The sequence below is a fragment of the Taudactylus pleione genome, unplaced genomic scaffold (assembly GCF_031769625.1).
Source record: "Taudactylus pleione unplaced genomic scaffold, aTauple2 ptg000201l, whole genome shotgun sequence".
Classification (NCBI taxonomy): Eukaryota; Metazoa; Chordata; class Amphibia; order Anura; family Myobatrachidae; genus Taudactylus; species Taudactylus pleione.
Genome location: NW_028284603.1, coordinates 10,136,746 through 10,153,372, shown reverse-complemented (window position 1 = coordinate 10,153,372; position 16,627 = coordinate 10,136,746). Strand labels below are relative to the sequence as shown.

At 42.1% G+C, this 16,627-nt stretch overlaps 1 long non-coding RNA gene across 3 annotated transcripts in view; it reads right to left on the bottom strand.

Moving 5' to 3' along the window:
* Window positions 1–14,944, bottom strand: part of LOC148518199 (uncharacterized) — a 103,373-nt gene extending 88,429 nt beyond the window's left edge. For all 3 annotated transcript variants that reach the window (XR_015878989.1, XR_015878988.1, XR_015878987.1), the window contains exon 1: window positions 14,863–14,944. This is a non-coding gene — a long non-coding RNA (uncharacterized LOC148518199). The remainder of the gene's footprint in view (window positions 1–14,862) is intronic.
* Window positions 14,945–16,627: the final 1,683 nt, after the last annotated feature.

Here is a 16,627-nt window from a genome sequence, read left to right as displayed (position 1 = left end):
AGGGTGGTTTGAAGTGCGCCATCAACAGGCGTGGAACGAAATAATTCTTCAAAATGTGTTTGAAATTGATGGACAATTTCTTTAGAATCAGTTATTGTTTCTCCTGTAGTAGGGTTTGTCAGTGTAGTAATTGTACGGCGTTGTCTGTGTGGTTTAGATAGGGTTGCTAAAAGCTTGCCTGCCTTGTTTCCCCAATGATAATATTTGTTTTTATTGTAATCCATGGAATGTTTTGCCTGTGTTAGTAGATAGGTTTCTAATACCTGCCTGGCTTGTTTGTACAGATTCATATTGTCTGATGAGGGATCAATAGTATATTGTTGAAAAGGTGTCCTGTACTACATTTTTTAATGCCTTGTATTCTGCCTTAGCCTCTCGGCGCCTACGGGACATGTAGCTTATAATATGACCCCTCATAACAGCCTTAGAGGCTCTCCAAAAAAGAACAGGATCGTCCCAAGAGGACAAATTATCGTCCACATAGTTTGTCCAGTGGTGAATAAGGTATGTTTTAAAATCCTCAGATTGAGCCAAGTAATATGGAAAACGCCAAATATAATCTATTTGTTTCATGTGTGGATGAGAGAGAGCCAGTGAAACAGGGGCATGATCTGAAATAACTATATCGTGTATATCTACCCCCTGTACCTCAGAAATCAAGCCATCCGAGATCAATATTTTATCTATTCTTGAAAGTGATCCATGTACCATGGATAGATATGTATGTGTTCTATCAGTGGGATTCAACAGTCGCCACAGATCTGACATATTTAAACTATGCCTAAATGTATTGAATATTTGATTATTTGACTTCTGAGATCTGTGTCGTTAGTGATTTATCAAGTGAGGAGTCTTCCACCATGTTAAAGTCACCCCCCCACTATGAGCGGATGAGTAAGCCTACTTTGGAGAAGATGTCCTAAGTCCTGAATATATATATATGAGTGTTAACATTTGGGGCATAGACATTTACTAAAGTATATGTGGTCTGATACAGTTCAACGTCTAGAATTATGTACCTTCCATCTGGATCAACCGTTTCAGACAATATTGAGACTGGCAAATCCCTGCGAAATAGTATGGCCACCCCTCTAGTCTTAGTTTTATAAGAAGCTGAATAACAGGAGCCCAACCAGTTAGCTTTCAAGGTATGTTCTGCGGATGCAAGCCAATGGGTTTCTTGTAAAAATATTATATCTGGGTTAAATCGTTTTAGATGGGTAAGGACTCTCTTCCGCTTAATAGGAGTATTCAAGCCACCTACATTCCAAGAAATGAACTGTATGGGTTTAGGGGGAAGCGTGGTTACCTGTTTATTTAATAGTGAAGGCATGGCTACTCACCCAAGTAATATAAGCAGAACCCGGCAAGATTCCCCCCCATGGAAAATGGCCCCCCTCTCTCTCCAGGCCCCAGACCATCACAATCAAAATACATCGAGAAAACAAAAATATTGGGAAACATGGTCATGTTTATCTCTTATTTTTTGCATCCAATATTGAAGACAAAACTTGTTTAATACACATCTCAATTCGCCATTTTCTTTTTTTCCACTAAACTCAAACTGATGGTGGACACCATCTATCAATAGAGGTGCGCACACAAATAGAAAAAATATAAACTAAATATAAACTAATGTGGGCCATCAGCCCCTAGGAAGATAAGGATCAACATTCCCCTCCAAGTGTAATAACCCCTAACTTTATAACTAATATTGATCAGTAATAATTTTCTCAGCGTGGGGATCTAGGCGGTGACCGTGGATTCATGAAATGTGACTTTGCCTTTTCTGGATCAGTAAAGAAAATTGTGGTGCCATCCTCCACCACTCTCAACTTAGCTGGGTATAGCAGAGCAAATCTTATTTTTTTATTGAGCAGAAAAGTGCAAATCTCTGAAAATTCCTTACGCTTTTGAGTGACAGTAGTCGAAAAATCTTGAAATATTAAAATTTTATTGTCGTTTATTCGCAGTTCCTTCTTTTTGCGGTAAGTAGCCAGAATTTTTTCTTTCGTTCTAAAATCTAGATATCTAGCCAGAACTGGTCGAGATCTCCTTCTTGCTCCCTCCTGCTCAATTCCTAATCTATGAGCTCTTTCAATATATGGAACTTCTATACTGACATCTAGTTCCAGAGCAGTTGGGAGATCAGTTGTTAAAAAATACATTAAATCTGCTCCAGACACTGATTCTGGAATGCCTATGAAGCGCAGGTTGTTGCGTCTGGAGCGATTCTCAAGATCATCAATTTTATCCTGCATTTGTTGAATTAATCTAGCATGGGAATCTACTCCAGATTGACAGGCCTGCATGTGGTCCTCTGCGTCACTCACTCTCGTCTCTAGTGCTACAATACGTGATGCATGAGAGTCAATTCTAGGTAGACCAGATTCCAAGCGCATTTGGAGATCCTCAAACCTCTTGTCCATCAAAGGCATCATAAAATCTGATATTTCCCGTGCCGTCAAAGGGGTGGACTTATCGGGCGGGTTTTCCGAGGATCCCGATTCAGAGAAAGATGGCGAGGGTGGCCCTGATTTCTGGGAAGAACCCTTTACCTTGCCACTTTTATTTGATGTGGTAGGATTTTTAGGAGGCATGTTTCTATCAACAAATCTGTCCATACCCCTCGAACTGTAATAGAACGACTAGTGATGGTCACCTAAGCAATAAGTAATGTTAATTGGTCACCTGGATAGGGTTTGTATTACTATTAATTAATGTAACATTTCAATATTTCCCAGAGGCAGCGCTCCACAATTAATACAATAGTCTACATCTGGACAACTGAGAATACCCAAGTATTCCGCTATTAAGTAATTAAATAAATTTACTGTGGTTGTTTCTAATTTACTCACTAATCAAATAATAACGGTCACTAGGTGGCAGTCACAGTACCTCTTCTTGTTTTAAGAGAAAAATCAGGCTTGACTGAATAATCGTATAGTATTTTTAAGTGAAGTACTATATGGTATTGTCACCTATACTTTGATGCGAGATCAAAGGTCAAAGGAAAAGTATGAACACCTTTAGATTTAAGCTGATTATCAATAATATAAAACAAGATGTGTTCACATCCCGATCTGGTATACAATACTTGTATTGCCTGTCAGCACTTACAATAGCTAAGGCACAGACAATAAAACCAGAAAGATATATATAGTAGAGAATTGTCTCACCAATACCACTAGGTGGTGTTGATATGCAAATTATACAGTGAATACTGACAAACGATATTATTGAGAGCACATATAGACAGTGATAAAAGTGTGTTCAAGTTTGGATAAATCTACTTTAGGTACACATATGTTAGAGGTAAGACAATTGCTGGCCAAAACTAGAGTATTGTACAAATGGGTTACTTTATAGGTTATATGAAGTTGGTGTATTCCTCACTATAACCATTGGTATTCAGCGGCAGGAATAGAAAGAAAAAATGGGATGTCTAGGGGAAAGCAGAAGGGGAGATAGTGGGACAAAGATCGATGTTTGGGGAGAAACACCAGGAATGTTAACTAAAATAAAAAGGGGTGGGGGGGGATAAAAACCAAAATGACAGACCGGGGGAGGGAGAGACAAGCAGCAAGTTCCAAGTGTGTGACCTCCGGCTTCCACAGCAAAGGGTACTGTACCCCCAGGCAACCAGAGAGTCTCTCTTGGATGCAGCAGGATGAGTCACAGGTTCCAGTCTCCGGCTACCAGGCACACATCAAGCCTGGTCACAGCGGCATCCACGTCCAGAAGACACTGTCTCAGAAACAGCGGGAGCAGATACACAGGAGCAGCGAAGATGTACAGCTCGCAGCAGAGGTGACCAGGGGAGTGATCGCGTCGGCAACCGGGCATACAGCAGGGCGGAGGTAATAAGCCGGATAGGCGCAGTTTCCACTTTCTCCTCCCGCAGCACAGTTTCCACTATCTCCTCCCGTACACCACGTCGATTCCCGGCAGACTCCTCCAGTCTGCGGCCAGCAGGTAAGTGTCACCAATAAGGACAGGCTTGCGGTCCCTAGAGCCCCCACAGGTTGCGGCACAGTGTCATAGGGAGTTAAGCAGCTCCCAAACTCCCCGCCGCCGGCGGCTTCATAAAGGCTCCGGATGTAACGCACAACCAGGTTACAGATACCGCTGGTCAGAGGGAGCAGTTTTAAGTAGCTCAGCAATGTGTGGGGTAAATAATTTGTAGCCGTAGGCCCGCCAGCAGTCCCAGAAGGCTTCGGGGAAGGCAGGGACAGCCTTCACAACAGGAAAGTCTTCTCCCTGCTTTTCGTGCCCAAGATGGCGGAGGGCGGTCATAGACGCCTGAACTTTGCAGGCTGAATCCCAGTGGATATATGTCGGCTCCAGACCTAATAACTGTAGCAAACCACTCCTTAATGTAGTGGTATTGAAGTAGGTAACCTTCTGGATCTCAAAATCGGGTGAATAAGCTCAGATTTGGTTCCGTTAAGTGTGGAAGGCTGGAGCCCAAGTAAAATGCGGCCACCTTGAGTGCCCCGCCCACCGGAAGTCACGTATGACTTTTTAATATTTGTGTTGATATTGTCAGATATTGCCATTCGTGGGTTGTAAGGCATACGAGCCTGTGATCTAACCCAGATGTATCATATTATGTGAAATCTATAAAATTTAATGTACCAATACAGTAGGATGTAGCTAATTTAAGCTTGATATACATACGCCTTTATGATCCAAGTATTTAACCTCATTTAAGAGCAGCTAGTTTTGAAAGTATATATCATAGTGAGATTCTGGTGATTTTTTCATTATTTAGTATAAAGTGATTCAGCCACTTTATTATATAATCAATTTTATTCAAATAAAAGTTTTTTTGTTGTGTTTTGTATGTTTAACATAGTGTATACAAATCTCGGTTAGATGTATATACAACTAATGATATTGATTTCTATTTAACAATATTTATTAAAAGTTACGATTTAATTACTTCTACTATTGATATAATTAAGGAGTGCTCACTAAACAGAGATCTTTTCTTTCTCTTTGGTTTTTTGCTTATTATACCTGCTGCGAGCCTTTCCTTTCCTCCTCACCCAAAACGTATGTGAAATGGATTAATGCAAACAATCTTTTATATGGCATGGGAAAAAGCATAATATTAGTCTACAAAAATTGTGCCAAGGCCGAGCCAATGGGGTTTTCAATTTTCTCAATATAGCCAGGCTACCTAATTAGGTTGTCTGACTGACTGGCTTCATGGGAGGGATGCATATGCCAACACTTCTTTGGTACTATAGCTCAATTTTTAGATAATATGAGCATATCTAGGTTTTTACATATACAAGACCATGACATACTAAAAAGACATCAAGATAATCCCCTTCTGTGGACTACTAGATTTGTCATTTTTTGGCACCTCCCTTTCTGTAAAAAAAAAAATAAAAACCAGTTTCAGGATAGCACGGCTGCTTACCCCTTCAATATTTCGAGGACGGGGTGGAATTAACTTCTCTAGATAGTCTAGTCCACTTTGACAACGAGACCTCTACTATATTCGGAGGTGTTAGACAAATTTGAGATTATTCAGGCTTTTCCTGTGGTGTTCTTACAAGCACAACATTCTATGTATCTACTGTGATTAGGAATCTGGAGGACTCAGATAGGGATAATCCTTTGGATAAATTAATGAGGTGGAGACCTATGTGTAGGAAGGCTACTGTATAACCTATTATGTGCGACTGGAAACTCCTTAAGACCACACGGCTTCTCAAACAGAAATAGGACAGTGAATTGTCCACTTTCCTACTCTTTCCACCCAGGATCTCCAACAATTTCTTATTACTGCCTGTAAGCTTCTGCCCTCAAGCATATACCAAGAATTGTTTTACAATGTGTGATTCACAGAACATCTCTCTCCAAATGGACAGTACCTTATGGGATTGTCTCCATCATATTGCTGTCCCAAATTTAAAAACCAGGTGTATTAGTCTCTTTGGGATTGGCCAATAATTAGAGGAATTTGTTTGAAGGTGAAACAGGATGCAGAAAATACGTTGATTAATTATGTCCCCTTCACATCAGAATGGGCTATATTTGGAATTCTTCCTAACTCACAAAGGGTGGTAGAACACTTTTGCTGGCTATAAGCTCTGCAGCCAAGACAACCATATAGCAAAATAGTGTTAATCCAGTTCCTCCTATTTTTAATTTATACAAAGAAAAATCTTTAGCATATTTTTCGGATGGACTGGGTTGAAACAATGTTTGTGAAAGAAAAATGAATGGGAGGTTTCTTTAACATCTGGGAGCATTATATAGGAACCCTGTCTAATATGATGCAGAGAAAGATACACGATTGTTTACGCCTAACATCTTGGAATAGGTTGAGATTGTTGGAAGGGGACCCTCTAATTAACATAAAGGAGTATACATTTTTATAAATATTCTTCTATTTTACTCCGGGAGGTGGGTGACATTTCATTCATTTGTTATATACTTCATATGTAAACAAGTACTATGGATATATTGTTATAGTTTGTGTTCCATTTTTTAATTTCTCCATTACTGCAACCTGTCTTTCTCAAAAGCTTGAGGAAGTGTCATGTTTTGTTCTTCTGTTGTCATTATAATGAGAATTTAGTAAACAACTTTCTTCAATGTATTGACAGGTCTTGTTTCAATAAAAAAAATTAAAATTGCATAAATTATATATATATATATATATATATATATATATATATATATATATATACATACACACACACACACACACATACATACACACACACACACACAGTCTGTAGCGCAAATAATCCTTGTAGTTTCCTTTTTCAGTAGTATTGTCCAGCCAATGATTTTTACCAAATAGGTAGTATGGATCAGTGCAGCCTTACTGGTCTAGTGAGGATGCAGAAACAACCTAGGTCCAACCTGTCTGCACTGCCAGTGTCTCCCATACCGGCAGTGATAAGCCGCAATCCCCTTCCCCCCTGCTGCACAGACTGTGGCTTGGAGCTCCACTGAGACTGGAGCATCCTGCCAAGGACCCTGGCACATTGCTGGGGTGATGGAGCATCAGCGTGGGCTTCCACAGTGTAAACAAAACAAGTAAAATTCCTTGCACCAAACTTGTTCAAGAAACAGACTGTCCACTTGTAGTGAAAACATCCACATATAAACAATCCAAGTTGCTTAGACTCTATCCAACTCCATATTTGCGGGGTAGTCCTCAATAATATATAAAATAGAAACGGATATGATAGTGTGTCAATGATATTATATAGAAACTTATATCCACACAGTATTGAATATACTATGGTGTGTGACTTACTTGAGATGTCACAATAATGAAGGACCCACACAGACCAAGAAAACACCTCAAGTGAACCCGTAGGAGATGATGGAATGCTTACATGAATGATTACATTCACAAATGTGATAAATGTATGTAAAGGTTTCTTTCCATCAATGCACCCGTGTAAATAAGGCATGCAAAAATACATACATATGAGTGGATGCTCACGTTCAGGCTTACAAGACGGCAAATAGAAACCTATATATGTTTTACCTACAGTATTTGGAGGAAAAAAACCATTATGGTGGTAATTAAAAATAAAGTAATTTATAAAACATTAATAAGTTTACCCGAAGGCTTCTTTTTTTCCCAAAGTAATAACCGCAGTTCATTCAGTCATTCATTTCAATTAAATCTTTCCATTCCCTTTATTAAAAAGGTAGCCAGTCTCTGTACCATCTCAAGTTCTACAGGGTGCTTTGTAGGCAGAGGTGCCCAAATCTATACCCCAGATTCAGGATGCAGTATATCAGGTTAGACATGAGGGGCAAAAGTCAAGAGATTAAAGGGAATATTCATTAGTTGACTAAAGGGGAGATAAAGGCATCGAAGGAGCAAACCGGAAGACAAGGGAGGGACAGGGAGCAGAGAGCAGAGAGGGGACTGGCAGGTATAAGCAGGACAGAGGAGACACAGACAAGTGTGAGATACAGGTGGAATTCCATTGGTAATGTCACCTTAAACTATCCTTATAAAGATAAATCACCACATGTTCAAAATTACAATATTTTGTACTTAGGAGGAGATGTATCAAACCTTGGAGAGAGAAAAAGTAGAGAGATTATGTACAAAAAAAAAAATCAACTGGTGTCACTTTACAGTAATTTTTGTGTTAATGCCGCAACGACAAACAAAACTTGGAAAATATATGTTTTTGTCTCCATAGTTGATACACAGCCCTAAAGAGTACATTTCTCCAAAAAAACATTAACACATTATTATAAGTATATATATTAATAATGTGTAATAAGGTGGATACCATGGACCCCAGGACCTGCATTTCTGGTCCTGATACTCTTCAATTGTGGAGCAATTTGGGCAACTGCAATTGCAGAGTCAAAATCTTGTCTCCTGGTAGAAAGACCCTTTGTGTCAAAGAATTCAGTAGCACCCCCAGATGTACCATCTGTTGAGTTGGAGGAAGAAGACCATTTCCAATTGACTATCCAGCTAAGGTCTTTTAGACAGGCAATGGTCAGCTGGAGATGATGTTGTAACATCTCTGGAGACTGCGCCAATATCAGGATGTCATCCAAGTATGGCAGTATCCCGACTCCTTGTCGATTGAGATGAGCTGTCGTGACTGCCATTATCTCGGTAAACACCCGAGGAGCTGTGGACAGACCAAAGGGCAGAGCCTGAAACTAGTGATGTTGCTGATGAACAGTAAACCTCAGAAACCTTCGGCAATAGGCACATGTAGATATGCATTCTGTATGTCCAGGGAAACCATGAAATCCCCAGGCTTCATTGCCAGCACAATTGACTGTAGGGTATCCATACAGAACTCAGGAACATGGATAAACCTGTTGCGAGATTTCAGATACAGAAAAGGGCGATGAGACCCATTTGGCTTATTCAAATTAAATTTGAATAATAACCCCTTCCCTGTTGAGCCAGAGGAACAGGGATTATTACTCCTACAACTAACAGTGCATAAATTGCCTCCTGAAGGGCCAGGGCCTTAACCGGGTTTGATGGAGGAGCTGTACAAAATAAACTTCTGGAAGGGGATGCCTCTAAAATGTGAGGGCATATCCTTGAGAGACCACTTCTCAAACCCAAGCCTCCATTGTTGTCTGATGCCAGGCATAGGAAAACTAAAAAGTTGACCTCCCACCCCAACAGCCCCCAGGGGGATGCCCCCCCATCAGGCAGATAGCTTACCATCCGGCTTGGAAGCTTGGCACCTTGCCGACCATGCTTTCTTGGTCTGTGATCTGGCCTTCCTGCGGGAATCATCTTGTAGGGATAAGGACTGTCCCTTTGCCTTTCCTTGCGGGCAAAAGGTCCGAAACAAAGACTGCCTATATATAGAGGTAGTCTCAGATGACAATCCTGCAGATTTTGCTGTTGCCAAGGTAGTTACTATTATCCAATTCTGGACTAAACAAAATTTTTCCAGCAAAAGTCAGATATTGAAGGGCTCCCTCAGATCCCATCTCTGCCTTCCGAGACCTTAATCAAAGGGTTCTGCGAGCCACAACCAAAAGTTGCTGATACTCTAGAAACCAGAAGTCCTGTGTCAATAATCGCTTCTTCCCCATAAGCAGCCACTTCCTGCATTTGGGAGAGGTAGGATAGTTGTTCTCTGGTAGGCTGTGGCATACAGTCTTCCAGAGCTTTTGCCAATTCCTCCATTGCCTTGGCTAACCAGGCTATGGCCGAAGCCGGCCAGGTAATAGCTCCAGACAATGAAATAAATTATTTCAAACTTGTTTAAAATTTCCTATCTGAAAAATTCTTAAGTGAGGATGCAGATGAAATAGGTAATGTTAAGCTTTTGATCAATCATGTCACATGAGCATCAACAGCCAGATGGACTTCCCACTTGGTTCATTCACCGTGTGAAACCGTGTACAAAGAGGTTAACTTTCTTGTAGCATGAAAACGCCTATCAGGAGTGCTCCATGCTTCAGCCATGAGGCCCGTCAGCTGCTCAGACTGAGGATAGTAATCCTTTACCCCTTTCTGATGCCTAAAGACCGGTATCTTAGATCTAGGCGGAACCTCCTATTCCTCTATGCTAAGGATGGATCTAATCACTCTCACCAGAGAGAGGACATCCACAGAGGATTGATGGTCTGCTACAGCCGAAAGAGACCCAGAAGAGGAACCATGTGTTTTGTCATCTAATGAAGTGTTCGAATCCCCAGGCTGCACCTGATGGGATACTCTTATGCCTAGGTTTAACAGTAGCTGGTCTATTCGTTTGCACTACCTGCTGAGCAGCGGTAGACTGTTGAACCATAATCTGACTTGAGTGAGCATAGGCATCCATCCAGAAAGGATGCAAGGGGGGCATATACATAGCAGGATGTAACTGCTGCAGGAACCCCATAGTGGGAGGCAGTATCAGAGCTGCTGCACGGTTCACTAAATGCGACATAACCTGAGACCAAGAGGATGCTCAGGATGGCTCTTGGGGCTGGTGTACTGGATTGGTAAGGTAGCTGTCTCCTATTACAGAGAGCACACAAACCATCCTGTTTTAAATCCTGAGCGGACAGGCCTGCTGAACAGGATTTACATGATGACACTAGTAAAGAAGCTTCAGCTTCCTGATTATCCTTACCTTTTATACAATGATATGTCAAAGGTTAAAAGGTACAAGGTATAAATGCAATAGTCTTCACAAGTACAAGTATTTGTGAAGTACACAGAAAACCCCACACACCCTGTACAGAGGGATGAGGAGAAAAACAGTGATAATTATAACTGATAGTCAGACATAAGAGGCAGTATTAAACAGCAGCTAGCACAATGCAACTGACCAACACCCAAGGCTTGGTAGGATGTAGAGCACTATACACCTAACCCAGGGAGAGGTATACAGGTAGATGCACAAACCTTCTGAGAACGACAGCTTCAGCAGAGCACAGATGGTCGACTGAGTGACTCATATACATGAGGCGGGTGGGAGAAGCAAACCAGATGCAGACTCTACGAAAAGTATTCCCGCATCTGGGGAGGAGCACCTACAGTACCTCCCCTAAGCTGCATCAACCTACCGGGTATGCTGGCCTCATGGCAGTAGATGAGTCTACTGATGATCCCCGGCGTCAGACGATAAGGTTCTGGTGGTCTAGTGAGTATGTGGGGGAGCGGCTGGGCCTTCACTGCAGCGGCTATCAGTGCGTTCAAGAGCTGGAAGCAAGGACTGCCGCGCGAGATTCCCCTTAAATGAGGAATTACCTTAACTGACATCTCCGTGCATCTGATTGCAGTCCAGGCCTCCAGCATCACTGCTAGCCAAGCGCAGCTGTGACCCGCCAAAATCATCAGAAATGTTACTGGTGTTTAGGTATCGGTAGAAGCCATCGCAGTGCATGAGTCTATTTAGGATGCTCATCACTGCTAACCCAGTAATATTAAACTAAAACAAAATCCTAAAATAAAAGCTTGGGATTGCCAGAGCAGTCCCTTGTTCAAAAAGGTGCATCTGAATTCCTGCTAAACAGGTAGTTCCTGCTATAGTCCAGGAGGGCGAGGGGGGGGGTGGTTTACGATGTTTCAGCAGCCATCGGCTATAGTCCAGGAGGAGGGATGGGGGGGTTGTGTGTTGTGATGTGTGAATGCATAATAAATGAAAGCAAGGAGGGGTGTGTGTGTCTACTGTATGGTGACAGTGTGTGCGAGGATGTGGCAGCAGTGTGTGTACATAACTATGAAGGCCCTAGTGTAACAATGCACAGTAACACACGCACATAGCCGCTGGTGCTGGGTAGTACACTCGTACTACCCGGCTGCGATGTGTGTTTCAGCAGCCAAAGAGAGTCAGATAGACTCATTGGCTGCTGCACCCACTGCTAGAGCCAGAGTGAGCTCACTCATGAGCTCCGCCTTCCAGCTCCAATAGTACCGAGTGGGAGGACGGAGGAGCAGATAGCGATGGGCACGGCAGGAGCGGGGATTCAGGCAAGTCGGTGTGTGTGTGTGTGTGTGTGTTGCACTACTAGCCGGGGCCACTGTATCACTACTGGGGGCCTGCATAGGGAGGACCACTACTGGGGTAGTGTATAAGGAGCACTATAGGAGTGGCACAGTATAAGGGTGCACTACTGGGGACATTTCATAAGGGGCACTGTATAAGGGTGCACTACTACATGGGGTACTGCTACTGGGGACGTTGCATAAGGGGCCCTACTACTCAGGATATTAAAGGTGCATATGCAATGGAAAGGAATGTTCCCAGAGTGATGACAAAGGGGTGTGTTTCATGTTGACATGCCCATTTTTCAGTAACTACACCCCTTGTGGTATGTGACCACACTCCATTTTTCATCTTGCCCTGGGCTCCAAATACCATAGTTACGCCACTGGGCATGAGTCATCTTGGATCACTCATACAAGTGTTTATTTCAAAGAAGTGATGCAGAAGTGGAATGAAAGTGGCTGGTTTATTATATCATGAGAACACAAAACAGCTCAATATAAGAAGTCCAGGAATAACACAAAAGACTGCAGGCAGGGGTTATATAGCTGAGCACAAAAACATGTAATGCAGAAAAAACGAGTGCCCTCTGTACCCAATGTATTTCCCTAAAATGAAAAAAGAAATAATGTGATTGTTTATCCCTGTGTTAGCGGCATCAGGCTGAATCAATGACTATTGATAAAGTGGCAAAGAGATTGAACGCTAATGGGAAACTAATAAAATAAGTGAAGGATGTTGATTTGTTAGCAAGCATAACAAAGCACTACAATACAAGTAGTGACAAACGCACATTGGTGCAATAGTGGCATTAGTCTATTGCACATATTATACCAAGCAGCACAACCACTGTTTGCCACATATTAATCAGAGGGAATGAACAGGCACTACAGTCTTAGCAGGCAAATCACAGCACATCAGATAGAACATTGAGCAAATACGAGTGGTGATTACTGCACAAAATATAGCCAACTATCACTGCATACATCCATCATCATTCTAGCATATATAAATTAATAGCTCCTGTTATCAGACCTATGAGGGTGCATAATTGATTGTGTGTAAGGGATTCTTGAGAACTGACCACCAAGTTTACAATACAAACACACTGCTGCTCCTATTTCTTTATTAACAATATTTACTGAATCATACTGAAAAAAGGAGAATTGTAACTAAAACACCAAGCGATCTGGTAATAACAAAATAAACCTGTTATGCGATCTTATAAGACACGATCTTTATTGCAGAAACCTTTGCCATGTCAGAGAGTACACAGACACTGTGCCCTAATAAACCTTGAATTTACACTATAAGTACTGCATCAGTCAGCTAGCTTATAAGGGTATATAACTGATTGTGCACCAGATATGATTACCACTTAATCATTCAAGGTCTGTGACATTGCTCTCTCACAAATAATACCCACAGAAAAAGCACTAACATTCAGTGATCAGACACAGATGGGATCAGTATGAAATACCGCCGGACGCAGGTTCAAAGCCTGACGCCGGAAGACCGGCAACAGAAGATCCAGACAGCTAAGTATTTTGACCATCACTAACCCTACCCCTCCCTTGGATGGGGGGGGGGTTTAGGTACCCCCCCAGGAGACTTCGGTTTAGGCTGCGGGGAAGGGGGGGTGGGTTAGGTTTGGCACTTACAGGAGGACGGGGGGGGGGAGGTTAGGTAACCCTAAGTGCCTTACCCTACCCCCCCTGTAACTGCCTAATCCTAAACCCCCCTCCCCGCAGCCGAAACCTAAGTTTCCCGGGGGGGTGCATAACCCTAACCTCCCCCATAGGTGCCTATCCCTAACCCTCCTGGGCAGGGGGGGGGTGCCTAACCCCAAGTCCCCCACAGGAGCCCTTAACTTAACTCTACCCCCCGTGGCGATCTGCACCCGCCACCCAGCTTGCCTTCGTTCAGTATGCCAGGCATTGGGCTCCCATCGTAGGTAAAATGACAGGCGTTGGGATTTCGATGACTGTCTTTAGACCCCTGCCGGGGATTAGACAGTTGGCAAAGCCAGCGGTCGGCATTTCGACAGCCGGCTTCCTGACTGCATCCCAGAAATCTGCTATCTGACTCCATAAGACACTATCATTCTTGCAGAAACTTCTGCCGTATCAGGGAGAATGGAGACACGTTGTGCCCAAGTAATTAGATACATTGTGTCAGATTATTAAGTTACTAAGCAGCAACTACTAGTAAAACCCTGAGCTTCTGGCAGAGAAATCAGGAATAAAATCTAAACTAGTGACTCGAACCAAATGGGACAATTAAACATCAGAATATTTAAAATAACAAAAAGACAGATGTACTAACATTTACACAAGGGATAATACTTAACCCCTTATTAGCCCGACAATGAGAAATAAGTAAACATCTCACAGGAGGTTAATTGATTGTAGAGACACTCACATAAGGAAAATTACAAATGGGTAACGTGGTGTCACTCCTCCCAAGTGGAAGATTTTAAACACCGTTTATGTTTAATTGCACAAGTTAATAATATTTTGCTATTATGTTGAGATCGTTTAAATAAAAGTGAAGTTTATTTCAAATACATCGACACATTGAATAGATATATACGAGCGTACTTGTATGTTACCAGGGGATAAGTGCACTAAATAAGTGAACCCCCTTTCTTTTTTCTCCTTTGTTTCTGAAGGAAAACAGGTTAGCAAACTTGACAAGATAGCTTGCAATGTAATATACAAGGTAGCAGACTTTATCTTGAAATGCAAAAAACAGTGGCAATAGGGCAAAGTCCCATAAGTAACAAGCAATAGAAGTGCTAATAAGAACAACCTCAGATACTCTCTGAGAAGCATGGATTGCAAGGGTGCAGACTGGCCTGTGAAGCAGCATGTAGCTGTAGCAGACTCTGACCAACCTGAGCCAAGAACAGAATTCATGTAACGTGAAATGAGCAGCAGAGAGCTTCCACTAGTAGCATGAGCTGGACAGTATCAGATAACTACAACTGATGATCTGGCACAGAAGCTGGGTAATAAGGAGGAACATGTGCAGCTCATTAGCCAACTGCCTCCAGCTGCAGAGAGACAAACCACAGAGTAGAGATGGCCATCAACCATTGATGATTCATAATCATCGATTGTTTATGGCCAATGTCAACTGCTTTTACCATCAAGAGGGGAGAACCAGATGGTTTCCCGCCATCGATGGCACAGTATTTTTTTTTTTACAGGGTGCCTGGACATTTAAGCCGCACATGCACTTGCCGACTCCAGAAAGACAGTCGATTGCAACATCATAATCCTACAGTCTTTCCCGTTTCCCTGAGTGCCTCCACTGAATGATTTGTCGTTATCGACAGATTGACCAGCATGTTCAGCTGATGTTTGATGTTGGAAATGACCAGTGGAAGTGTGCATCGCTGGTGGTATCAGTGAGTAGAGTGCACGATTTGTGCATGATTAATGAGCGATTGCATGATTACGATGTCGTCATTGTGCAATCGCTCATTAATATCGGGTAGTGCATGTGTGCCTTAAGCATAGCTCTGTCCCCGACACCTGAGAGGTTCCTCCTCCAGGTTCTGATTAACCCATGGACCAGTCAAAGAACAAGGATGACCATCAGTTGGTGGAACCATTGATGGTAATCCATTGCATAGTTGGTCAATGGTCACTTGCTATATTGCCATTGATGGTAACTATTGATGGTAATCACACCAATGGCGATCCCAACCACAGAGTGCTAGGGTGTAACACTGCGCATGTGCGTACGGCAGATTGCGAGCTTTTCGTCACTCGTTCGGCAAATTGCGAACAGGAAGTGACATGTCAAATGTGATTGACAGAACAGGCCGTTTTTGGGCGTTGACGGGGGTGGAGATGGAAAAACGCAGGCGTGGCGAGGCGTTTTTGGGGCGTACATAAATTAGCTCATGCGAACGTCAAATGTGTTCGTACCAAGTCATACGTCACTGGCTGATCCTCTTTCCGTTCAAACTGCTCGCACAGCTTGGGGTCTGGATTACTCGACCACAATGGCGATGGCCTTGTCCTCTGGCCCGGGCCTCCTCGATGTTTCATCGATTTATCACGGCTTGTCAGAAAAACAATCAACTTTGGATTGCAAACCAGCTTGTAATGTGTTTTTATTTTTTTTATTTGGGATAGCACAAAACCGTACGCATCTGAAAATCTCTGCTGCTAATTTCAGGATTACACAATCAATTAGCATATTTTTGTAGGAATGTATTTTACAATTTTGTTAGTTTTTTGATATTGTAACAATATTGTCATCATGTTTGTGTGTATTGTAACCTTTTGCATTGGGCTGGAGTTTTTTTTTTTTTTTTAACAAAGTGTTCCTTAAAGTAACATTTTTTTTTAACCCTTTATTTTTTGGAAATCAAAAGCTAAGATTTCATTTTTTCCTTGTGGTACAGGATTAACTAGAAACCAATTTTCAATTAATGTCACAATACAGTTGAGAACAATTTGTAGGTTTTATTTTCCAAACACATTTTTAAACAAATCATGTGCATTTTGACGTACAAGTTTGAGGTCATTGTTACCCACTAATATTTGGTACATTTGTCTTTTATAAATTATAATTTTGGTACAAAAAATACAAAATAAAAAAAAACAATTCACAAGAAAGGAGAGGGAAGTTTTGGCCTGAAAGGA